The sequence below is a fragment of the Pseudophryne corroboree genome, chromosome 5 (genome assembly GCF_028390025.1).
Source record: "Pseudophryne corroboree isolate aPseCor3 chromosome 5, aPseCor3.hap2, whole genome shotgun sequence".
Lineage (NCBI taxonomy): Eukaryota > Metazoa > Chordata > Amphibia > Anura > Myobatrachidae > Pseudophryne > Pseudophryne corroboree.
The window spans coordinates 45694540-45719835 of NC_086448.1; positions in this window are offsets into that span (position 1 = coordinate 45694540).

Below are 25296 nucleotides of genomic sequence, written 5' to 3' on the forward strand. Positions count from 1 at the left end.
TATATATATAGTGCACACATATTCTGCAGCGATTTACAGAGAATATTTGGCCATTCACATTTCCCATCAGTACCTGCCCCAGTGGAGTTTACAAGCTTACAATCTATGGCCCTCATTCTGAGTTGATTGCTAGCTGCCATTGTTCATTGCGTAGCGATCATTTAAAAAAAGGCTAAACTGCGCATGCGTATGCACCGCAATGTGCACGTGTGGTGTACGGGTACAAATAGCATCATGGTTTTGCACAGGTTCTAGTGACGCTTTCAGTCGCACTCACGGTCGCAAGGAGATTGACAGGAATTGGGAGTTTCTGGGTGGCAACTGACCATTTTCTGGGAGTGTTTGGGAAAACGCAGGCATGGCCGGGCGTTTGCTAGGCAGGTATCTGACGTCATTACTGTGTCATTCGTCGCAGCAATCATCGCATAGGATAAGTAACTACAGGGCTGGTCTTGTTCTGCACATAATGTGTTTGCAGCCGCTCTGCTGCCCAGGCGTTCGCACTCCTGCACAGGTGTTCGCACTCCTGCAAAGCGAAAATACACTCCCCAGTGGGCGGCGACTATGCATTTGCACGGCTGCTAAAAACAGCTAGCGAGCGATCAACTCGGAATGACCACCATTATTCATTACCACATGTACACACAGACACATTCACGCTAGGGTTAATTTTGTTGGGAGCCAGTTAACCTACCAGTATATTTTTGGATTGTGGGAGGAAACTGGAGTCCCCGGAGGAAACCCACGCAAGTACAGGGAAAATATACAAACTCCACACAGTTAGGGGCATGGTGGGAATCGAACCCATGACCTCAATGCTATGCAGCAGTAATGCTAACCATAACACCATCTGTCCAATCATTACTGCTGAGCGGTAGAGGCGTCACTGCCAGTGGTGACACCGTGGACTTTTTGATTTAGCCATATAGTACCAAGCATACTGCCTGAGGGTTTTCACAAAATAAGCATTTTATATGCACCAATGGGAGAAAATCACAATTCAGAGGTGCCCTGACTACTGGAGCTGGAATTACATGCAGCTTTCGTGTGCTATTCAGTTTCCAACCTGTGCAAAAAGGCAAAAAGACAGAGTTTGGAAATGAGTGACCCCGCCACGCCCTGCACCATGTATAATAATGCTTAACCTGTTACTTTACTCTATACCAATTCCATTGCAACAAAAGTACTAATCCACTGTGCCGAGTACACTACAAGTAGCTTTGGGGCAGATGTATGAAAAACGTCCTAATGGATGTTATGTGCCTGGGGCCGTATCACCACATTATCCTGGTGCTATGGCCGGACCCTGCGCCACAATGTATTATACTGGCCCCCTCCGATGTATGAGGGCGCTATGTCACCTGTCCCGTGATACGCTTCCTCCAACATCAGCCAGACATCTCACCGCTAGCTGCAGTAGCGCGCATGCCCCGTCACCTCAGCTCCCAGTGAGCTGTAAAGACGCCGCGAGGTGCTGGGCAGTGAGGAGGCATGTCGATTCAGAGGCCGAAGGGGAAACGTGGTGCCGGAGACCAATAACGTTTTTTTAAAGGACAAAAAAAACAGAAAACGAATGCTTTAGCCACACACCGCCTGCCCAGAGGAGGCGTTCCGGACGGCGGCTTCAGGAGACGATAAGGGACAGCAGAGGCAATCATACATTTCCTCTGCTCTTCGTCTCCCATTCACTACTGCAGGGAAGCCTTAAGTGGCGGGGGCGCGCGGCTGCCAGTGCATACGGCGTTAACACGCCTTTCATACATTTGGGTGCAGCGCAAAATGCTGCCTAAAGGTGCGCTGTGGTCAGCGGTAACCACAGCGCACTTTCATACATCTGCCCCTTTGTGTGCAAAGCAAAAAAGCAGCAAAATTCAGGAAAAAGTATGACAGTATGGGATCGCTACAGGCTTGGACTGGCCCACAGGGGTACAGGGGAAACCACAGGTGGGCCCTACTGCCTGGGGGCCCCCACCTCCTGCTCTAAGGATCAGGTTCCAGACTGTGCACTTGAATTATACATAAGCCGTCCATAGATTTTATTAACGACCTCGCCGTTCACCCCCTACCCCCTTTTCTCCCCAATAAACACTCGGACAACTGAATTGCGATTTAAAAGGTCACAGCCAAATTTATTGATCGAATTAGAATTGGTACTCTATAAGTGGGTGGCGAGAAAGCAGTGCGTACCCCCGGCTACAGCCTACATATTAATTTCTCCTAAATTAAACAACGGGGCGGAACCTAAGTCCCGCCCTTGCGTAAGTTAGCTGAGCGGTACCACTTCCCACCATTGGCATAGCACCGGTCCACCCTTAAGATGACGACCGTGTCGGCCCTTGAGGCCACGACAAACTCGCCGAGTATCTGGGGGAAGTGCCGGCCAACCGACGTTGCGCTACTACAGACTGCCGAGGAGCACTGCTTGCCGCCATAGCCTGGTTCCTAGAACCCAGGCCCGCCACCCGCTGCTACCTCCTGCCTCCCACTGACGCTTTCTGCTATGTCGCCCAAGAATAAAGCTAAACCCTTCTCTGTCAGGTGCTGAACAGCCCTTCCTCTCCGTACCTCAACAACGGGTGCCTGGCGATTGTATCGCCTTCTCCCGTTAAGAGACCGGCTACCGCCTTGTTCACCTTTCTTCTGACCCTTTCTAACCCCGGGCCCCCCTGTGCCCTTGGGACTATATCGGACCATGTGATCCCTGTATTAGGCCACCGGCCCTTCAGCCATTGTATGTCGGCTTGGATTGCCGCAATCAGCTCGCTCCCCTTGCTTTTTCCTAGATCGTTGCCCCCTAGACCTTTTGCACTCCTGAAAAGTAGAATTACACATAATCGTTACCCCCTGTTGTATGCGGACCTATGGTGCGAACTTTCGCGCGACCCATATGAAGGTGAAAACCACAAAACCTCTTTTTGTTTGAGGGCAAAATTGGAAAAAGTCCTTCATTCCCCCATTTATGGCGGGCCGCTTAAGGCCTTGGGTTTCGCGAAAGACGCCGAGCTGCCTTCTAGTCTTGCTTTTCCGCGCGTAAGTATACCTTGTACGCTCCTGATTTCCACCTGCCCAGCTTTTTGATCTCGCCCGCTGGCAACCCCTTACGTGCCAATACTGCCATGTCTTGTCAGTTGATAATTACACTTTCAAATGGCCTGACGGTGCCTCCACCGAAAATAAAAAATGTCTACATCCTAAAGGTGCCACCACCGAAAATAAAAATTTCTACATCCTGACGGTGCCTCCACCGAAAATAAAAAATTTCTACATCCTAACGGTGCCACCACCGAAAATAAAAAATTTCTACATCCTAACGGTGCCACCACCGAAAATAAAAAATTTCTACATCCTGACGGTGCCTCCACCGAAAATAAAAAAATTTCTACATCCTGACGGTGCCACCACCGAAAATAAAAAATTTCTACATCCTAACGGTGCCACCACCGAAAATAAAAAATTTCTACATCCTAACGGTGCCACCACCTAAAATAAAAAATGTCTACATCCTGACGGTGCCTCCACCGAAAATAAAAAAATTTCTACATCCTAACGGTGCCACCACCGAAAATAAAAAATTTCTACATCCTAACGGTGCCACCACCGAAAATAAAAAATTTCTACATCCTAACGGTGCCACCACCGAAAATAAAACATTTCTACATCCTGATGGTGCCTCCACCGAAAATAAAAATAAAAATAAAAATTCTACATCCTAACGGGTTCAATCCGGTTAGGTATACTCATCATATAGCGCACTATGATCTATACCTAGCAACTATCATATGAAATAAGACACCCGAGAGTGCATATAAACTCCACAAAGAATGCTCTTAACTGGATTGAACCCATGAACTAAGCACTGTGAGGCCGTAATACTACCCATTGCCACATAACTGGTGCGTTTACGCTGAATTGATATTCATGCCTTGCGCCAGACTATAGTTGTCCTACGTTATCCCGTATACCGCTAAGGCACATGCAGCCTTGACCCCTACTTTATGCAGAGACGAGGTACTATTCAGCCCTTAAACCTTCGCTTTGCGCCTGGACCTTTGGCTTTCCTTTTCCTTCTGTCCTGTCTACCTTATTATGATACCATAAGTGACCATCATATTGCACGTTCCCTAAAGTAGCTTTGATGGGTTTTTACTGTGATCGCTACCACTACTTGCTTTGCCTTGCATTTTGTATGACCGTTTGGTTATGGAACAAACTTATTCAGCGTTTAAAGACATAGCTAGTAAATGTAATATGAATTAAGAACTGGGATTGAACCCATGACCTCAGTGCTGCGAGGCCGTAATGCTAACCATTGCCCCATAAATGGTGCGTTTCTGCTATTCTGCTACCTAAGTGAACATAATACTGCGCATTCCCCAAAGCAGCTTTGATGGTTTTTCTATTGAGATCGCTATCGCTACTTGCTTTGTCTCCCAGGCCTGCCTTTTGTATGACACTCAGGTTATATAACAAGCTACTTTGTACTAAGCGGTTATCATTATAACTATATACCACATAATACAATGCCAGGGGATTAAACCCTGCGTTTAGCACAGTGGAAGTTGTACTGTGTAGCGCTGGGCTGTACCGCGCTATGCAAATCATGGCCTGTCTATTTTTTATTTATTTTTATTTATTTATTGTTATTATTATTATTATTATTATTATTATTTTTGGTTTTTGTTACTGCCTCGTTATGCTCTGTGTACCCCGGCATTTTTCTAATGTATGGACTGTGCAAGGCATTGCAAATCGCCTGTGACGCCTTCCGACTAACTGCAATACAATAATAATGGAGCTAAGGCCACGGGTAATACCGAAAAATTTGCTAATATGAACGATATGGTGCGTGACTGTCCCACACTGATCTGTATTATACTGTTCTTATATACCTACTATCAATGCAATAATACATGCTCACGGCAATGCGATGACTGTTCTGCCTTATATTGTATAATTTATCGCTATTCCCCTCTATAATCTGCAAAATACCCCCCGGCCATTCGATCAGGTATTAAGCTTTATATTAGCCCGCTAGTATACCTATGATGCTGAAATATGCTCTTGCCGCAATGCCCTTAGTAATCATTACGCTGTATACCTAGTACGACCCGTACCCTGTAATATACCCGTGCGGCAATGACATTGCTGATTTGCTTTATCTCGTATACTATACTCCTTTCACACCGCAGCCCGTACCCGGTATTTTGCCGTTTTAACTGGCTTCCTAAACGGGTCAAGCTGCGATGTGAAAGGGTCCCCTTCAATTTACCGCTCCAAAACTACAGGTATTTTGAAACGGTGAAAAAGAAGGGTCCTACTCGTTTCAGTCCCATTTCACTGTGCAGTGTGAAAGGGTCTGAAACGGTATTTGCAAGCCCCAGCAGGTCATAGGCTGTCTCCATGTGTGATGTCAGCATCCACAACCAGGAAACAGCTTGGAAAACACAGGAGACACGTGTGAGAGTGGCTTTATAAACTTTTAGACTGCAAAGCCGTTATAAAATGTCTAATTGGAGTGATGAAGAGGTGAGGGAGCTGCTTTAGGATCAGAGGGGATGAGGAAATCTGCTGCCAAATTACTGGGACCGTCAAGGATACCCTCATATATAAAACATAGCACAATGCTTCAAGCTGCTGGGTTCCATCGTACTACTATCCAAAATTATTAATAATTAATTTAATTAATACTTATTAATAATGTGTGGGCTAAAAAAGTCCATTTATAATGACAACCACTGTTTTCTATGAAAGATTGGCACTGTGGGAATCGAACCCGGGTCCCTCAGCATGGGAGGTAGGAGCCTTCACCGCTAGCCCATGTCGTGTGCCTTCTTGGATCCACGATCAGCATGAAAGAGGGAGCCTGCCTGGCATTCCTGGTCTTTTGTACTTCCCAGGTAACTCTCCTCCCCTTTTTCCTATAGGATGCTGCTATGCTACCTGCTCTATCCCCCCCCTCCCCCTCCCCTCCCCCCTTTCTCCCATTCCCTGCCCCAGGCTCCTTCTTTTAAAAAACCCAGGACGCTTATTTATTCTCGGGCCTATTCGTCCCTCGAATTCTTTAAGCCGTCCATTGATTTTATTAACGACCTCGCCGTTCACCCCCTACCCCCTTTTCTCCCCAATAAACACTCGGACAACTGAATTGCGATTTAAAAGGTCACAGCCAAATTTATTGATCGAATTAGAATTGGTACTCTATAAGTGGGTGGCGAGAAAGCAGTGCGTACCCCCGGCTACAGCCTACATATTAATTTCTCCTAAATTAAACAACGGGGCGGAACCTAAGTCCCGCCCTTGCGCAAGTTAGCTGAGCGGTACCACTTCCCACCATTGGCATAGCACCGGTCCACCCTTAAGATGACGACCGTGTCGGCCCTTGAGGCCACGACAAACTCGCCGAGTATCTGGGGGAAGTGCCGGCCAACCGACGTTGCGCTACTACAGACTGCCGAGGAGCACTGCTTGCCGCCATAGCCTGGTTCCTAGAACCCAGGCCCGCCACCCGCTGCTACCTCCTGCCTCCCACTGACGCTTTCTGCTATGTCGCCCAAGAATAAAGCTAAACCCTTCTCTGTCAGGTGCTGAACAGCCCTTCCTCTCCGTACCTCAACAACGGGTGCCTGGCGATTGTATCGCCTTCTCCCGTTAAGAGACCGGCTACCGCCTTGTTCACCTTTCTTCTGACCCTTTCTAACCCCGGGCCCCCCTGTGCCCTTGGGACTATATCGGACCATGTGATCCCTGTATTAGGCCACCGGCCCTTCAGCCATTGTATGTCGGCTTGGATTGCCGCAATCAGCTCGCTCCCCTTGCTTTTTCCTAGATCGTTGCCCCCTAGACCTTTTGCACTCCTGAAAAGTAGAATTACACATAATCGTTACCCCCTGTTGTATGCGGACCTATGGTGCGAACTTTCGCGCGACCCATATGAAGGTGAAAACCACAAAACCTCTTTTTGTTTGAGGGCAAAATTGGAAAAAGTCCTTCATTCCCCCATTTATGGCGGGCCGCTTAAGGCCTTGGGTTTCGCGAAAGACGCCGAGCTGCCTTCTAGTCTTGCTTTTCCGCGCGTAAGTATACCTTGTACGCTCCTGATTTCCACCTGCCCAGCTTTTTGATCTCGCCCGCTGGCAACCCCTTACGTGCCAATACTGCCATGTCTTGTCAGTTGATAATTACACTTTCAAATGGCCTGACGGTGCCTCCACCGAAAATAAAAAATGTCTACATCCTAAAGGTGCCACCACCGAAAATAAAAATTTCTACATCCTGACGGTGCCTCCACCGAAAATAAAAAATTTCTACATCCTAACGGTGCCACCACCGAAAATAAAAAATTTCTACATCCTAACGGTGCCACCACCGAAAATAAAAAATTTCTACATCCTGACGGTGCCTCCACCGAAAATAAAAAAAATTCTACATCCTGACGGTGCCACCACCGAAAATAAAAAATTTCTACATCCTAACGGTGCCACCACCGAAAATAAAAAATTTCTACATCCTAACGGTGCCACCACCTAAAATAAAAAATGTCTACATCCTGACGGTGCCTCCACCGAAAATAAAAAAATTTCTACATCCTAACGGTGCCACCACCGAAAATAAAAAATTTCTACATCCTAACGGTGCCACCACCGAAAATAAAAAATTTCTACATCCTAACGGTGCCACCACCGAAAATAAAACATTTCTACATCCTGATGGTGCCTCCACCGAAAATAAAAATAAAAATAAAAATTCTACATCCTAACGGGTTCAATCCGGTTAGGTATACTCATCATATAGCGCACTATGATCTATACCTAGCAACTATCATATGAAATAAGACACCCGAGAGTGCATATAAACTCCACAAAGAATGCTCTTAACTGGATTGAACCCATGAACTAAGCACTGTGAGGCCGTAATACTACCCATTGCCACATAACTGGTGCATTTACGCTGAATTGATATTCATGCCTTGCGCCAGACTATAGTTGTCCTACGTTATCCCGTATACCGCTAAGGCACATGCAGCCTTGACCCCTACTTTATGCAGAGACGAGGTACTATTCAGCCCTTAAACCTTCGCTTTGCGCCTGGACCTTTGGCTTTCCTTTTCCTTCTGTCCTGTCTACCTTATTATGATACCATAAGTGACCATCATATTGCACGTTCCCTAAAGTAGCTTTGATGGGTTTTTACTGTGATCGCTACCACTACTTGCTTTGCCTTGCATTTTGTATGACCGTTTGGTTATGGAACAAACTTATTCAGCGTTTAAAGACATAGCTAGTAAATGTAATATGAATTAAGAACTGGGATTGAACCCATGACCTCAGTGCTGCGAGGCCGTAATGCTAACCATTGCCCCATAAATGGTGCGTTTCTGCTATTCTGCTACCTAAGTGAACATAATACTGCGCATTCCCCAAAGCAGCTTTGATGGTTTTTCTATTGAGATCGCTATCGCTACTTGCTTTGTCTCCCAGGCCTGCCTTTTGTATGACACTCAGGTTATATAACAAGCTACTTTGTACTAAGCGGTTATCATTATAACTATATACCACATAATACAATGCCAGGGGATTAAACCCTGCGTTTAGCACAGTGGAAGTTGTACTGTGTAGCGCTGGGCTGTACCGCGCTATGCAAATCATGGCCTGTCTATTTTTTATTTATTTTTATTTATTTATTGTTATTATTATTATTATTATTATTTTTGGTTTTTGTTACTGCCTCGTTATGCTCTGTGTACCCCGGCATTTTTCTAATGTATGGACTGTGCAAGGCATTGCAAATCGCCTGTGACGCCTTCCGACTAACTGCAATACAATAATAATGGAGCTAAGGCCACGGGTAATACCGAAAAATTTGCTAATATGAACGATATGGTGCGTGACTGTCCCACACTGATCTGTATTATACTGTTCTTATATACCTACTATCAATGCAATAATACATGCTCACGGCAATGCGATGACTGTTCTGCCTTATATTGTATAATTTATCGCTATTCCCCTCTATAATCTGCAAAATACCCCCCGGCCATTCGATCAGGTATTAAGCTTTATATTAGCCCGCTAGTATACCTATGATGCTGAAATATGCTCTTGCCGCAATGCCCTTAGTAATCATTACGCTGTATACCTAGTACGACCCGTACCCTGTAATATACCCGTGCGGCAATGACATTGCTGATTTGCTTTATCTCGTATACTATACTCCTTTCACACCGCAGCCCGTACCCGGTATTTTGCCGTTTTAACTGGCTTCCTAAACGGGTCAAGCTGCGATGTGAAAGGGTCCCCTTCAATTTACCGCTCCAAAACTACAGGTATTTTGAAACGGTGAAAAAGAAGGGTCCTACTCGTTTCAGTCCCATTTCACTGTGCAGTGTGAAAGGGTCTGAAACGGTATTTGCAAGCCCCAGCAGGTCATAGGCTGTCTCCATGTGTGATGTCAGCATCCACAACCAGGAAACAGCTTGGAAAACACAGGAGACACGTGTGAGAGTGGCTTTATAAACTTTTAGACTGCAAAGCCGTTATAAAATGTCTAATTGGAGTGATGAAGAGGTGAGGGAGCTGCTTTAGGATCAGAGGGGATGAGGAAATCTGCTGCCAAATTACTGGGACCGTCAAGGATACCCTCATATATAAAACATAGCACAATGCTTCAAGCTGCTGGGTTCCATCGTACTACTATCCAAAATTATTAATAATTAATTTAATTAATACTTATTAATAATGTGTGGGCTAAAAAAGTCCATTTATAATGACAACCACTGTTTTCTATGAAAGATTGGCACTGTGGGAATCGAACCCGGGTCCCTCAGCATGGGAGGTAGGAGCCTTCACCGCTAGCCCATGTCATGTGCCTTCTTGGATCCACGATCAGCATGAAAGAGGGAGCCTGCCTGGCATTCCTGGTCTTTTGTACTTCCCAGGTAACTCTCCTCCCCTTTTTCCTATAGGATGCTGCTATGCTACCTGCTCTATCCCCCCCCTCCCCCTCCCCTCCCCCCTTTCTCCCATTCCCTGCCCCAGGCTCCTTCTTTTAAAAAACCCAGGACGCTTATTTATTCTCGGGCCTATTCGTCCCTCGAATTCTTTAAGCCGTCCATTGATTTTATTAACGACCTCGCCGTTCACCCCCTACCCCCTTTTCTCCCCAATAAACACTCGGACAACTGAATTGCGATTTAAAAGGTCACAGCCAAATTTATTGATCGAATTAGAATTGGTACTCTATAAGTGGGTGGCGAGAAAGCAGTGCGTACCCCCGGCTACAGCCTACATATTAATTTCTCCTAAATTAAACAACGGGGCGGAACCTAAGTCCCGCCCTTGCGCAAGTTAGCTGAGCGGTACCACTTCCCACCATTGGCATAGCACCGGTCCACCCTTAAGATGACGACCGTGTCGGCCCTTGAGGCCACGACAAACTCGCCGAGTATCTGGGGGAAGTGCCGGCCAACCGACGTTGCGCTACTACAGACTGCCGAGGAGCACTGCTTGCCGCCATAGCCTGGTTCCTAGAACCCAGGCCCGCCACCCGCTGCTACCTCCTGCCTCCCACTGACGCTTTCTGCTATGTCGCCCAAGAATAAAGCTAAACCCTTCTCTGTCAGGTGCTGAACAGCCCTTCCTCTCCGTACCTCAACAACGGGTGCCTGGCGATTGTATCGCCTTCTCCCGTTAAGAGACCGGCTACCGCCTTGTTCACCTTTCTTCTGACCCTTTCTAACCCCGGGCCCCCCTGTGCCCTTGGGACTATATCGGACCATGTGATCCCTGTATTAGGCCACCGGCCCTTCAGCCATTGTATGTCGGCTTGGATTGCCGCAATCAGCTCGCTCCCCTTGCTTTTTCCTAGATCGTTGCCCCCTAGACCTTTTGCACTCCTGAAAAGTAGAATTACACATAATCGTTACCCCCTGTTGTATGCGGACCTATGGTGCGAACTTTCGCGCGACCCATATGAAGGTGAAAACCACAAAACCTCTTTTTGTTTGAGGGCAAAATTGGAAAAAGTCCTTCATTCCCCCATTTATGGCGGGCCGCTTAAGGCCTTGGGTTTCGCGAAAGACGCCGAGCTGCCTTCTAGTCTTGCTTTTCCGCGCGTAAGTATACCTTGTACGCTCCTGATTTCCACCTGCCCAGCTTTTTGATCTCGCCCGCTGGCAACCCCTTACGTGCCAATACTGCCATGTCTTGTCAGTTGATAATTACACTTTCAAATGGCCTGACGGTGCCTCCACCGAAAATAAAAAATGTCTACATCCTAAAGGTGCCACCACCGAAAATAAAAATTTCTACATCCTGACGGTGCCTCCACCGAAAATAAAAAATTTCTACATCCTAACGGTGCCACCACCGAAAATAAAAAATTTCTACATCCTAACGGTGCCACCACCGAAAATAAAAAATTTCTACATCCTGACGGTGCCTCCACCAAAAATAAAAAAATTTCTACATCCTGACGGTGCCACCACCGAAAATAAAAAATTTCTACATCCTAACGGTGCCACCACCGAAAATAAAAAATTTCTACATCCTAACGGTGCCACCACCGAAAATAAAAAATGTCTACATCCTGACGGTGCCTCCACCGAAAATAAAAAAATTTCTACATCCTAACGGTGCCACCACCGAAAATAAAAAATTTCTACATCCTAACGGTGCCACCACCGAAAATAAAAAATTTCTACATCCTAACGGTGCCACCACCGAAAATAAAACATTTCTACATCCTGATGGTGCCTCCACCGAAAATAAAAATAAAAATAAAAATTCTACATCCTAACGGGTTCAATCCGGTTAGGTATACTCATCATATAGCGCACTATGATCTATACCTAGCAACTATCATATGAAATAAGACACCCGAGAGTGCATATAAACTCCACAAAGAATGCTCTTAACTGGATTGAACCCATGACCTAAGCACTGTGAGGCCGTAATACTACCCATTGCCACATAACTGGTGCGTTTACGCTGAATTGATATTCATGCCTTGCGCCAGACTATAGTTGTCCTACGTTATCCCGTATACCGCTAAGGCACATGCAGCCTTGACCCCTACTTTATGCAGAGACGAGGTACTATTCAGCCCTTAAACCTTCGCTTTGCGCCTGGACCTTTGGCTTTCCTTTTCCTTCTGTCCTGTCTACCTTATTATGATACCATAAGTGACCATCATATTGCACGTTCCCTAAAGTAGCTTTGATGGGTTTTTACTGTGATCGCTACCACTACTTGCTTTGCCTTGCATTTTGTATGACCGTTTGGTTATGGAACAAACTTATTCAGCGTTTAAAGACATAGCTAGTAAATGTAATATGAATTAAGAACTGGGATTGAACCCATGACCTCAGTGCTGCGAGGCCGTAATGCTAACCGTTGCCCCATAAATGGTGCGTTTCTGCTATTCTGCTACCTAAGTGAACATAATACTGCGCATTCCCCAAAGCAGCTTTGATGGTTTTTCTATTGAGATCGCTATCGCTACTTGCTTTGTCTCCCAGGCCTGCCTTTTGTATGACACTCAGGTTATATAACAAGCTACTTTGTACTAAGCGGTTATCATTATAACTATATACCACATAATACAATGCCAGGGGATTAAACCCTGCGTTTAGCACAGTGGAAGTTGTACTGTGTAGCGCTGGGCTGTACCGCGCTATGCAAATCATGGCCTGTCTATTTTTTATTTATTTTTATTTATTTATTGTTATTATTATTATTATTATTATTATTATTTTTGGTTTTTGTTACTGCCTCGTTATGCTCTGTGTACCCCGGCATTTTTCTAATGTATGGACTGTGCAAGGCATTGCAAATCGCCTGTGACGCCTTCCGACTAACTGCAATACAATAATAATGGAGCTAAGGCCACGGGTAATACCGAAAAATTTGCTAATATGAACGATATGGTGCGTGACTGTCCCACACTGATCTGTATTATACTGTTCTTATATACCTACTATCAATGCAATAATACATGCTCACGGCAATGCGATGACTGTTCTGCCTTATATTGTATAATTTATCGCTATTCCCCTCTATAATCTGCAAAATACCCCCCGGCCATTCGATCAGGTATTAAGCTTTATATTAGCCCGCTAGTATACCTATGATGCTGAAATATGCTCTTGCCGCAATGCCCTTAGTAATCATTACGCTGTATACCTAGTACGACCCGTACCCTGTAATATACCCGTGCGGCAATGACATTGCTGATTTGCTTTATCTCGTATACTATACTCCTTTCACACCGCAGCCCGTACCCGGTATTTTGCCGTTTTAACTGGCTTCCTAAACGGGTCAAGCTGCGATGTGAAAGGGTCCCCTTCAATTTACCGCTCCAAAACTACAGGTATTTTGAAACGGTGAAAAAGAAGGGTCCTACTCGTTTCAGTCCCATTTCACTGTGCAGTGTGAAAGGGTCTGAAACGGTATTTGCAAGCCCCAGCAGGTCATAGGCTGTCTCCATGTGTGATGTCAGCATCCACAACCAGGAAACAGCTTGGAAAACACAGGAGACACGTGTGAGAGTGGCTTTATAAACTTTTAGACTGCAAAGCCGTTTATAAAATGTCTAATTGGAGTGATGAAGAGGTGAGGGAGCTGCTTTAGGATCAGAGGGGATGAGGAAATCTGCTGCCAAATTACTGGGACCGTCAAGGATACCCTCATATATAAAACATAGCACAATGCTTCAAGCTGCTGGGTTCCATCGTACTACTATCCAAAATTATTAATAATTAATTTAATTAATACTTATTAATAATGTGTGGGCTAGAAAAGTCCATTTATAATGACAACCACTGTTTTCTATGAAAGATTGGCACTGTGGGAATCGAACCCGGGTCCCTCAGCATGGGAGGTAGGAGCCTTCACCGCTAGCCCATGTCGTGTGCCTTCTTGGATCCATGATCAGCATGAAAGAGGGAGCCTGCCTGGCATTCCTGGTCTTTTGTACTTCCCAGGTAACTCTCCTCCCCTTTTTCCTATAGGATGCTGCTATGCTACCTGCTCTATCCCCCCCCCTCCCCCTCCCCTCCCCCCTTTCTCCCATTCCCTGCCCCAGGCTCCTTCTTTTAAAAAACCCAGGACGCTTATTTATTCTCGGGCCTATTCGTCCCTCGAATTCTTTTATACATATGTTACCTTATACTGGACTATGGTGTATTTTCTACAGTGCATTGCTGTTATTAATCTGGTACATTATCATGCATGCAGCAGCTGAATTTACTGTGTATATTTATGAAGGGGCCCAGACGTTGCACTCTCTAATGGTTAGTCAAACCAATGAGGTGGCAGGCCACACCCTCTCTGCAGACTGGCCACACCCCTAACATGGGCCCCTACCACTGCATACCCCCGGTGGGCCCTATATGCCCCAGTCTGACACTGGATCGCTACTCATAGTGGATGATGTACTGTAAGTATCCAAACATCTCGCATAATATGGAGCAAGAACTGTAAGTGAATGAGGACACATCTGTCCACTTACTGTAAGTGTTTATTCTGAGACAGGCACACAGAGCGCGCTATTCTGTTCTTTTCCTCCTGCTCTTCTATCCTACAGTTTTACGGTACATGTAAAAATTTCCCAGTAGGAAAAATCAAAGGCCCATTGAGATTGCAGTTGATGAATAGTACCAGGTGAGCACATTACATTTTATGTGTTCATACATTTCTTTCTTGCTACACCGCTGTGCACTTTCTTTCTTTCTCTTTTCCCTCTTGTGTATGAAGTGGCACTCGAACACTTCACAGCTATTGCAATTCTAACACATGAACATATACATACATTTTCACAGAAAATATTTTTGGTAGGAAAGATACAATACCCACCATACACACTGCATTTGTTTGTCTGCTCTCTGAGTTTCTGCTGATGATCTCTATTGACCCTTGACCATTCCTCTGGCTGGAGGAGTTGATGTTTTTGATATTTTCCCTATTCTGTGATGGTGTCAGGGCTAGGCAGCCTGCGGGGTATATTAGGTTTTTGCACTAAGTGGGGAGGGTTAGGCTGCGGGGAGAGGGGGTTAGGGGGCAAGGGAGAAGGGGATAGCATACTTACCTTCTATTCTGCCTCTGAAAGTTGGTGTCTGATTGTTTTACTCTATTTTAAGTAAAACAAACACTTATTTTATTAATATTGATATCTCCTTTTAGTGTGTGTGTGTGTGTGTGTGTGTGTGTGTGTGTGTGTGTGTGTGTGTGTGTGTGTGTTCTACTTTTGTTTTGAGATAATCTGTTGATCAGTGGCGTAACTAGAAATTTTGCTCCTCCAAGCCAAAAAAGTGCCCGGTAGCCCCCACCCCCATTGCCATTTGAAAATTAAAGATTCAGTGCACGCCGCAGCCGCGCACCCTCCAGTACAGGGTGTGTGGCCTTATCACAAATGGGCGTGGCCTCAGTGCAAGGGTCATGGCATTGCAGGAAAAGACTACCTTATACCCCATTTTTGCAACCTGCACACCCAGATATTAGCCACCACAGGATAAAAAAATCCTGATTCATGCCCCTTACATTACTCTTTATAGTAATGCCCCTTGCACATTATGCCACATACCACAATGCCCATTACACATTATACCACACACCGTAATACCCATTACACATTATACCACACACCATAATGCCCCTGACACATTATACCACACACCGTAATGCCCATTACACAATATGCCAAACACCGTAATGCAGGTGAAATATTATGCCACACACAGCAATGCCCATGATGCATGTTGCTAAACACCACAATGCCCCTGACACATTATACAACACACTGCAATACCTATGATACAGTATACCACACACCGTAATGCATGTGACACATTATGCCATACACCACAATACCCGTTATCCATAAGTCACACATGACTTTATTCTGACACACTTACATTTATAACTTAGCTAGCTTATCACTATGAAATAACCACACGGACACCAACTGCAAGATTTAAAAGGTCAAACTGGTATTTATTGTTTGATGACCTGTCTTTTAATCTAAATATTGGAGGATGGCGAGAAAAGGCGCTACCAACTCACCAGCACTAGTCAACTATAATAAACCAATTAAAACTAGGAGGGGACTCACAACCGCCTCCTTAAACATAACCCGCACTGTGCAGGACTCACCCCCTTTACTCTAGCAGAGCCTTGGACGAAACCGCACAGGAGCATCCGTAGTCCACCGCAAGGGGAGGACACACTCGCTGTTCTACCAAAAGGGGGTACCCCACAAGGACCACTTATGTAACTTTGACCGCTGGCTGGTAGCGACTTTCCGCCACAACAAGGATTTTCCACAAAAACTGCAGACCGCCATCCAACCAAAACCAAAGGAAAAAACTCAACCCGACAAAACTCGAAAGATACTCTCTAAAAACACACCAATACCCGCAGGGGAAAGGTGAACCCAGTCCTCCCTATAAAACTGTGAATTGCGAAGAACCAGAAGCGGGTGCCTAACAACCAAACCACCTATTACCTGCATGTACACTGACACCGCATAATTAACCTTCTTCCTAGCTTTCTCAATTGTAGAAAAACGAACAGCATCCCGTCAGTGAAAACAGTTCACTACGTCAGACCATACCACTGTCACATGAGGCCAGGATGCTCGCAACACGACCAGGTCCACCTTGATACTCAGGATGAGGTCGATGCCTTTGACTCGACCCATATCATTCCCCCAAAGTGAAGATAAGCTGAAGGCTGCATAAGCCTGAGGCCATATAAGCGATCAACTTTTTGTGATTGGTTGTTTAAATGACTAAGCAGTTGCTAGGCAGATCAGTTTTCCCGGTTGGTTTTTTCCTATTGGATTAGAGGGTTGTGCATCAAGATGAAGAGGAGGGTCTTAGGTTAGTATATGGGTGGTGGCCATTTTGCTAGACTTCCTCTTGCCATTTCAGTTTATGGCCCAGGAAGGATAAGTATAGCATTGCTAGTTGAATTGCTGGTTATTGTTGTCCCTCATTGCTGGGTTGCTGTGCATTTGTACCCCCCTTTCTTTTTTGTTCCCCTTCCCCCCTGTTGTTGTGCATTTTCCTGTTGTGCCAGTGATTGTGCTGCAGTGTCTCCCTCCCTCCAGCATGCCGCGGCCCAGACGTTCTGCCCCCCCTCCCCGCCGCCTCGTGGAGGCTGGGAGCACCCCCCGCTCGCGTTCACCCAGTGCAGGGCCCCAGAGAGGGTTTTCCCCTGCTACGGACAGGCGGCGGGGGCGGGCAGTGGCAGCCCGCTTCCCTGCCGAACGTAGGCAGGCGGCCAGCGGCCGCTCGTCACGTGGCGTCGGATCGCATCAGCACTGCTCGCATCAGCACTGCCCCCTTCAGCCTCTCCCTCCTCCGGCGCTGGGATCAGCTCCGGCCCTCCTCCTCCTTCCCCGCGGGCGGCTCTCGGCGGCGGCCCGGCGGCGCACGTGGTGCCGGACGGCCGCGACGGCGCTGCGGGGGGGAGAGGGGGGCCACTTCACAGCCAGGGAACATGAGCCCGGGACAGCGGGGGGAGGCCCCCGCTGTCCTCGGTGCAGCGCAGGGCCCCAATTTAAGCCTCCATAATGCGGGTCCCTCCACACCCCAGTACGTACGGGGGAATGAGGGTTGGGTTAGGCCTGATGTTGCTGGGGCAGGGGACGTGGCGGGGTCTGCCGCTGCGCCCGCCCCAGCTGCGGTAGCATGGCAGGGTTTCTCGGATGTGGCCCCGACGTCGGGGGCCTGCGTCGGCGGGCCCTGGTCGTCAGCCCCCCCGCCGGCTTTCGCGGCGTCCCCGTTCGCAGGGTTTCAAACCCCTGCCCTCGCCCTTCCCGGGTCATTTCAGTTTGGGTCCATGCAGTCGGCCGTCTCGGTGGCTTACGTGACACCCGGCGCGTCCCTGTCGGTGGCAGCGCAACAGGGCTTCACGGGGAGCCAGCCCTTTCCCGGGGGTTTTCCGTGGCCTCTGGCACCGACTTTCCCCTTAGCCGCCAGCATGCCCTCCATGGGTTTCACGACTGCGCCCGGTGCACAATTTTCCCCGCACGTAACCGGCGCGGGCGCCGGCGTGCAGACCACGTGGTCGGTCGGCGGCCCTCAGGTCGCGGTCCCCTTTCCGGCCTTTGCGGGCCTGCAGGCGGGACAGTCACTGGTCGGGGGGAGTCAGGTGGCACAGGGTTGGCCTCTTCTCCCGGTGCCCCCCTCAGTTCCTTCCGGTGTCCGCCGGATGGGCGGGGACGAGCGGCTGCCCGCCGCATACGGCGTGGCGCCCGTCTTACACAGCGAGTGTCGGTGCAGTGAGCGGGGCTGCCTTTACGCAGTCGGTTGGGTACGCCTCGGTGGGGGTTCCCCCCCTGCAGCTTCCAGGCGGCCATCCGCCGCAGAGCGGCGGGACGGGGACTCCTCCTCCGCAGGTTCAACCACTTGTTAATGATGTTTTGGTCCCCCCTACGCCTGTTGTCCCCTCTGTTTCTCCCTCACAGGTTCCGTTCAATGCGGGGTCTACGCCCGGCAGGAGGCGAGGGTCACGGACGAACGCAACAGCAACCGGTGAGGTGCGGACATCAACGGAGGCGGTAGCAGCGGACGACGCGGTTCCGGGTCCTTCTAACACCGGTGAGCTAAACCTTCCTTTGCACATTACAACATGTAGTTCCTCATCTTCCAGCAGTGTGTCTTCAGGTTCTCCGCGGCGCCCGCGGAAATTAGCTAGACTCATAGCGCGGCGAATGGCGAAGGAGGCGCATAGGGTAGCCGCTCCGGCGCCGGTACTTCCCCCTGATCCCCCCCGTTATGGGGAGATGGTTCACTGCGCCAACACTGCAGTCACACGGGGGGTTCGCAAGCGCATGCGGGAAAAAATCCGTAAGGGGAAGTACGTAGACGTATTCACCCTCACGGAGGAAATGCGGCAAGGTTTTGACGCAGCCAAGAAGCCGGGTGGTATTGGGGAAAATGCGTTTCGCAATTTTCACCAGTGGCTGCGTGGTTTTTTGGTTTTCATGGCTTGCTACACGGAATCGCGGCCCTCGGAGTATGCCAACTTGGTTAAATATTTGTTTTTAGTACACGATATGTACTTAAAATCCAAGGGGTCCGCGTGGCGGGATTACGACGAGAAGTTTCGTCGCAATCAGGATGGCAACCCCATCCTGCCCGCGGGTTTTAAGGATGTTGAGGTGTGGTTGGAGTTCACGCAGCAGGTCAAACCCACCCCGGACGCCACGGCCAAGAAGCCCGGGGCGGCCGGGGCGGCTGGTTCCCGACTAACGGGAAAAGGCAAGTGTTTTGCCTACAACGACGGCAAGTGCGTCAAAGGAGCGAGTTGTTGTTTTCGCCACTCATGTAAGCTGTGCGGAGCAAATCACCCGGCCAAGGATTGCACCTCGGCGACATTCGGTAAGCCCGCCGCTGCCACCGAGGCCGGGGGAATTGGCAAGTAAGGCTTTTTCCCCGATTCTAGTTCCCGAGTTGCAGCGCTGGCTCAGCTTGTACCCCGATGAGGCGGCGTCATCTTTTCTCTTGGAGGGTTTTCGGCACGGTTTTCGTTTGCCCATTTCGGATTCGGTCCAGGTAGTGGCGCGCCGGAATTTGAGATCGGCTCGCGAATTCCCGCAGGAGGTCCGGCGGAAAGTGGACGGGGAGATTGGCCTGGGGCGCATGGCCGGGCCCTACGCCTTTCCCCCTCTGCCCTCCTTGTGCATTTCCCCAGTAGGGGTGGTGCCCAAGAAGGCCGCGGGCAAGTTTCGCCTGATACAGCACTTGTCGCACCCTCCGGGATTGTCGGTCAACGACGCCATTCCGGACGACAAGTGCAGGGTACGTTATCAGTCTTTTGACGACGCGCTGCGCTTAGTGCGGGAGTGTGGTCCGGGGGGCCTTTTGGCAAAATTGGACGTAGAATCGGCCTTTCGCCTACTCCCGCTGCACCCAGATTCCCTTCGGTTTCTGGGTTTCAAACTAGGGGGCGAGTTTTACGTGGATCGGTGTCTCCCCATGGGTTGCTCTGTCTCCTGCGCCTACTTTGAGTGCTTTAGCACATTTTTGCACTGGTGCGTCCAGACCGCCTCCGGACAAACGGGGGTGGCTCACTACCTGGACGACTTTCTTTTTGTTGGGCCCGGGGACAGTTCGGTCTGTGGGGACATTCTTTCGGTGGCCAGGTCGTTATTCTGCGCTTTAGGGGTACCGGTCGCGCTAGATAAGTGCGAGGGCCCTTGCACGTGTCTTAGCTATTTAGGTATCGAAATTGACACGGTGGGGGGTTGCTGTCGCTTGCCCGAGGATAAGGTGCGGAAGCTATTGGGTTTAATTACAGACTGTTTAGGCAAACGCAGGGTTCGGCTTAAGCAGGTGCAGTCCTTGCTTGGTTCTCTCAATTTTGCGTGTCGGATTATCCCCATGGGTAGGATTTTCTGTCGCAAACTCGAGCGGGCCACGGCGGGGACGGTACGGCAGAATCACTCAGTGTACCTTTCCCGCGAGATCAGAGATGATTTGCGGATTTGGGTCTCTTTCCTGGAGTCCTTGAACAAGGAGGTTTTGTGGCCCGCTCCTTGTTGTTCTAGTAAGCAGCTGCAATTGTTCACGGATGCTTCAGGCAGTCTAGGGTTCGGTGCGTTCTTCGCTGGCGCATGGTGCGCTGCGGCTTGGCCGGCATCTTGGATAACGCGCGGGTTTACCAAGAACCTTCTGTTGCTGGAATTGTTCCCGATCATAGTGGCGCTTGAGTTATGGGCCGGACGGTTCGCAAATAGGGACATCTTGTTTCTTTGCGACAACTTGGGGGTAGTACATGCGATTAATAATCAGCGTTCCTCCTCACCGCAAGCACTGAGACTGCTAAGGCATTTAGTGTTAGTTTGTTTGCAGCGCAATATTAATTTTAGGGCTCGCCACGTTCCTGGAGTTGACAATGGAATTGCGGATGCATTGTCCCGGTTCCAATTTGACAAATTCAGGACGTTGGTTCCGGGAGCGGAGGCGGAGGGGTTACAGTGCCCACCTTCTGTCTGGCAGATGGTCGAATCGGTTTAACTGCTTTAGCCAGGTGTGCTTTGGCTCCCTCCACTCTACGTGCGTATGATGCAGCATGGCGGGATTGGTCGGCCTTTCAGAGTAGGTACGGGGTAGCAGGTGAGTCCTCGGCCGACGCCCTGTTGACCTTTGTTTGGGAACATTACCAAAACGGTAGGTCAAAAGCGGCCATGGCTACTGCCCTTGCGGGCATCGCCTTTCACTCGCGGCTCCACGGGATGACGGACCCCACGGGGTCGTTTGTCCTTTCCAGAGCGCTGAAAGGTTGGGCTAGGTTGCACCCGGCGCCTGCGGATTCACGTAGGCCAATAACATTGCAGCTGCTAGCAGAATTGCTGCATGTGCTACCTCGGATTGCGTCCTCGGAATTTGAGGTGGCATTGTTTAGTTGTGCGTATACACTGGCCTTTTTTGGGGCTTTCCGGGTGAGCGAGTTAGTGGCGAGCAGCAAGGCGTCCCGGGAATCAGGTCTGCTCTACGAGAACGTGCGCTTGCAGGAGGGCCTTTTGCTCTGTCGGATTGTGCGATCCAAGACAGATCAAACTGGTCGGGGTCGCTGGTTGTCATTGGAGGCTCAGGAGGAACCGGGCGTTTGCCCGCTGCATTTGACGCAAGAGTATGTGCGGTTAAGACCTCCGGGGGGCAACCAGTTGCTGGTACACGTGCAGTCTGACCCTCTGACAAAGTTTCAGTTTGCGTCTGTGTTCAAGAAATGTTTGACGGCGCTGGGCTTGCAGGAGGCGGACTTCGGTACTCATTCCTTTCGGATTGGGGCGGCTACCCATGCGGCGGCTGCCGGTTCATCACCTGCGGCTATTCGGGAGTTGGGTCGCTGGAAGTCGGCCTCCTATAAGTCCTATGTCCGTATAGATAAATTATAAGTGCGCCTGTTGCGCTAACCCAAAAACGTGTTTACTTGTCGGTTTTTGAACGCTTACCGTTCAGGAATCGAGGGTGTGAAGTGAATTTTTTAAATTTTTCCTCCGAGGGGGCCTAATTTCAATTGGCTGTTCTATCAAGGTCCACGGGAGGTTTTTTGAGTTTTCTCCTTCACTTGGGTTTACTGTTACATTGTGTTTAAGTTATGAATTATGTGCATAATCTGATGTTAGGATATTTTCCTTTGCAGCTGTCATCAATTTTGGAGACCACATATGGATGGTTGGTCATTCCTATATTTTTTGGGCGGAAAAACCCATGGCATCTAGGGCGACTGAGATTTTTGGGTCCAGGCAATTGAGATGGTTAGGTGTTAGGGGTCTGTTATGGGGTGATCTGTTGAGGGTCCTTTTTTCTCGGGAGCGCCGTTGGGGTCGCCCCAGTTGTATTGTCATTCATTTGGGTGGCAATGATCTAGGCCGAGTTAAAGGCATAGATTTGATTTTGTCTATAAAGGCAGATGTGGTGGCGATCCGTTGTCACTGGCCGGGGGTCTGCATCGTCTGGTCGGAAATGGTGCCCCGTTTTCCATTGGCGTGGTGCGGTGCGTTTCTCGGCGCTGGAGAAAGCACGCAAAAAGGTGAATTCTACGGTGTCTCTTTTTGTCAGGGCCATAGGCGGAGTGGCAATCAAACATCCTCTGCTGGTGCTGCGGAGCAGGCAGTTCTACAGAGACGATGGGGTTCACCTTTCTCCGGAAGGAGTCCAGTTTTTTCTGGAGGATATTTTTGGTCTTTTTCGGTAGAGCTAGTTAGTTTCTGGTTTGGTTAATGTTCTGTTTGCGGATGGCGGTGGCGGTTTGGTAAACCTTGGTGGCGGGAAATCGCTGCCAACCAGCTGTCACACAGGCATAAGTGGTCATTGTGGGGCTCCCTCTTTAGAAGGACGGCAGGTGTGTCCTTTTCTTGCGGTTGGACATTTAGACGTTCCCCTGCGGGAACCGAACGTTTGCCAGAGAGAGAGGGGTAAGGCCAGCACAATGCGGTTTATGTGGGAAGGAGGGGGGTAGGTGTACTCCCCTCCTTGGTTGGTGGTTTTCATCTAGGTGACTGGTGCTGGTGTTTGGCAGCGGTTTTCTGTTTGCCATCCTCCAAACTAAAGTTAAATATATATTCAAATCAATTCTAATTCGGCCTCAATTATTAGTTTAAAGAGTTGGTCAGTGATTAATAAACATCGTCTGACCTTTAACTCCAGCTACTGTGTCCGTGTCTTTATTTCAGTGTGTGGTGTGGTTTTATTTAGTGATAAGCTAGCTTAAAGAAAAGGTTTAGGTAATCACAATAAAGTTATGAGCGGCTTAGATAAGCTGAAGGCTGCATAAGCCTGAGGCCATATAAGCGATCAACTTTTTGTGATTGGTTGTTTAAATGACTAAGCAGTTGCTAGGCAGATCAGTTTTCCCGGTTGGTTTTTTCCTATTGGATTAGAGGGTTGTGCATCAAGATGAAGAGGAGGGTCTTAGGTTAGTATATAGGTGGTGGCCATTTTGCTAGACTTCCTCTTGCCATTTCAGTTTATGCCCGCCCGCCCACCCAGAATGCGGCTACGTTTTTTGTTCTTGCTGTGGGCTATTGAAAGCCAGATTGGCGGGAAATCGCTGCCAACCAGCTGTCACACAGGCATAAGTGGTCATTGTGGGGCTCCCTCTTTAGAAGGACGGCAGGAGTGTCCTTTTCTTGCGGTTGGACATTTAGACGTTCCCCTGCGGGAACCGAACGTTTGCCAGAGAGAGAGGGGTAAGGCCAGCACAATGCGGTTTATGCTGGAAGGAGGGGGGTAGGTGTACTCCCCTCCTTGGTTGGTGGTTTTCATCTAGGTGACTGGTGCTGGTGTTTGGCAGCGGTTTTCTGTTTGCCATCCTCCAAACTAAAGTTAAATATATATTCAAATCAATTCTAATTCGGCCTCAATTATTAGTTTAAAGAGTTGGTCAGCGATTAATAAACATCGTCTGACCTTTAACTCCAGCTACTGTGTCCGTGTCTTTATTTCAGTGTGTGGTGTGGTTTTATTTAGTGATAAGCTAGCTTAAAGAAAAGGTTTAGGTAATCACAATAAAGTTATGAGCGGCTTAGATAAGCTGAAGGCTGCATAAGCCTGAGGCCATATAAGCGATCAACTTTTTGTGATTGGTTGTTTAAATGACTAAGCAGTTGCTAGGCTGATCAGTTTTCCCGGTTGGTTTTTTCCTATTGGATTAGAGGGTTGTGCATCAAGATGAAGAGGAGGGTCTTAGGTTAGTATATAGGTGGTGGCCATTTTGCTAGACTTCCTCTTGCCATTTCAGTTTATGCCCGCCCGCCCACCCAGAATGCGGCTACGTTTTTTGTTCTTGCTGTGGGCTATTGAAAGCCAGATTGGCGGGAAATCGCTGCCAACCAGCTGTCACACAGGCATAAGTGGTCATTGTGGGGCTCCCTCTTTAGAAGGACGGCAGGTGTGTCCTTTTCTTGCGGTTGGACATTTAGACGTTCCCCTGCGGGAACCGAACGTTTGCCAGAGAGAGAGGGGTAAGGCCAGCACAATGCGGTTTATGCGGGAAGGAGGGGGGTAGGTGTACTCCCCTCCTTGGTTGGTGGTTTTCATCTAGGTGACTGGTGCTGGTGTTTGGCAGCGGTTTTCTGTTTGCCATCCTCCAAACTAAAGTTAAATATATATTCAAATCAATTCTAATTCGGCCTCAATTATTAGTTTAAAGAGTTGGTCAGCGATTAATAAACATCGTCTGACCTTTAACTCCAGCTACTGTGTCCGTGTCTTTATTTCAGTGTGTGGTGTGGTTTTATTTAGTGATAAGCTAGCTTAAAGAAAAGGTTTAGGTAATCACAATAAAGTTATGAGCGGCTTAGATAAGCTGAAGGCTGCATAAGCCTGAGGCCATATAAGCGATCAACTTTTTGTGATTGGTTGTTTAAATGACTAAGCAGTTGCTAGGCAGATCAGTTTTCCCGGTTGGTTTTTTCCTATTGGATTAGAGGGTTGTGCATCAAGATGAAGAGGAGGGTCTTAGGTTAGTATATAGGTGGTGGCCATTTTGCTAGACTTCCTCTTGCCATTTCAGTTTATGCCCGCCCGCCCACCCAGAATGCGGCTACGTTTTTTGTTCTTGCTGTGGGCTATTGAAAGCCAGATTGGCGGGAAATCGCTGCCAACCAGCTGTCACACAGGCATAAGTGGTCATTGTGGGGCTCCCTCTTTAGAAGGACGGCAGGTGTGTCCTTTTCTTGCGGTTGGACATTTAGACGTTCCCCTGCGGGAACCGAACGTTTGCCAGAGAGAGAGGGGTAAGGCCAGCACAATGCGGTTTATGCGGGAAGGAGGGGGGTAGGTGTACT